Consider the following 1,803-nt stretch of genomic DNA (forward strand, 5'->3'; position numbering starts at 1 on the left):
TACTATTATTTTCCTTTACAATGTATCCCAAATCATCATATGCATCTGTTCTTTATTCTTTTTTAGTGACTACTTACTAGTATAAGTACGCCCTTAATTATTTTCTATTCACAGACTATTAGAATATTTCCTCTTTTTTTCACAATTATCAACCTTACTGCAATATTTTTTTTGTCTGTGTATCTCTATGAACATAAACCATAGCCTAAAATTTAGTCAAAATTCCAAAGATTCTAGATATAAAAAAAGAGTAGCAGCAAGGTAACACACAGTTATAAAATCCAATTTAAGTTGCTGCCACCGACATTTTTAAGGAATAGCCAGTATGGTGCACATACCCAAAACCCCAGCTACTCAAAAGACCAAAGCAGCAGGATTATAAATTGGAGAGCAGCTGGGGCAACTTAGAGATACCCTATCTCAAAATAAAATTTGTAAAGGGTCTGGGATATGGCTCAGTGGGAAAGCACTTGGCTAGCACATACAAGGAACCAGGTTCAATCCCTAGTACTACAAAAAAAGTTCAAAACACAACACAAGGACCTCATGGACTTTGATTCAGTGATTATATTTTAAGGAAAACATTCAAAGAAGGCAAAGACTATAATTTAGGAATTCTATTAAGTATGGGGAAAATTATTTGACTCACTGCAGTCTACATGACTTGTAATTCTTTACAACTAATGTATCACCTATTCAGCCATCAGCGATCTGAGCCTGAACATGGATGATCACTACAAAGGTCTTGGAAGGATAGACAGAGCTTATGAAGGCAAAGGTAGTGTCTTCATTTGCCTTTATTTTTATTTTTTTTTTTGCGGTACTGGGGATTGAACTCATGACTCTGCACTTGCCAGACAAGCGCTTATTCTACTGAGCTATCTCCCCGGCCCTCCACTTGCCTTTAAACTAGGTTAGTGGATATGTATAAGTGATGTACATATAGATAGCATGGAGGCTTTTATAGGTAAATGGATGCATCTACAGACCATACTCGTAAGTGAAATAAATCAGACCTGCATATACAAATGTTGTATTGTCTCACAAGTATTAAGAACCTCAAAGAGTAAATAAAATCTGAAAGGTACAATACATATTGTGAAAGGGAAATAAACTGTTCAAAGAAAAAGAATAGGATGAGGGAAAGGAGAAAAGAAAAAAAGAAGGGAAAAATAAATATATATGTATTTACAAAGGATAGCTTGGATAATTGTACTGCTGATTTGCTGGTCTATAGAAATCTTTTTAATTTCTTTACAAAAAATTTTTTGTTTTCTTTTCTGGTGCAGGGTCTCACTATGCAGTTCAGACTCATAGTGATCCTCCTGTTTTCAGCCTCCCCAGCAGCTGAGATTATAGGTGTGTGCCACCATGCCCAGACTCCATCACTGCCTCAGCGAGCCGCTGGGGAAGGGGCTGGTGTGACATATGGTACCAGGGATTTAACCCCAGTCCCTATGCTTGTCAAAGCAGGTGCTTAGTCCACTGAGCTATCTCACTAGCTCTCCTTTTTAATTTCTTTTTCTTTCCTCTTTTTTTTTCTGGAACCGGGGATTGAACTCAGGCCCTCGTGCTTGCCAAGGAAGCGCCTATTCCACTGAGCCATTTCCCCAGCCCTACTTTCCTCTTTTTTATACCAATTTTTCATGCTTCTATCTGGTACTCTGAACAACTAATTTGAAGGCAACATTATGCAACGCAGCAACCATTGCTGAATTATTATTGTTTGGTGAAGTTCTGTGTCATTCCTTTTTTTTTTTTTTTAATCATTTGTACTACTTTTTATTTACTATTTTTTCTTTA

General features: G+C 36.8%; 1 protein-coding gene across 1 annotated transcript in view; it reads right to left on the minus strand.

Annotated features, from left to right (window-relative positions):
• Positions 1–1,803, minus strand: part of Tnpo3 (transportin 3) — a gene marked incomplete at its 3' end in the record, with an annotated part of 86,700 nt that overhangs the window by 5,837 nt on the left and 79,060 nt on the right. The gene's annotated exons all lie outside the window — the stretch shown is intronic.

This window comes from Octodon degus, unplaced genomic scaffold, assembly GCF_000260255.1.
Source record: "Octodon degus isolate 3935 unplaced genomic scaffold, OctDeg1.0 scaffold00160, whole genome shotgun sequence".
Taxonomy (NCBI): Eukaryota; Metazoa; Chordata; class Mammalia; order Rodentia; family Octodontidae; genus Octodon; species Octodon degus.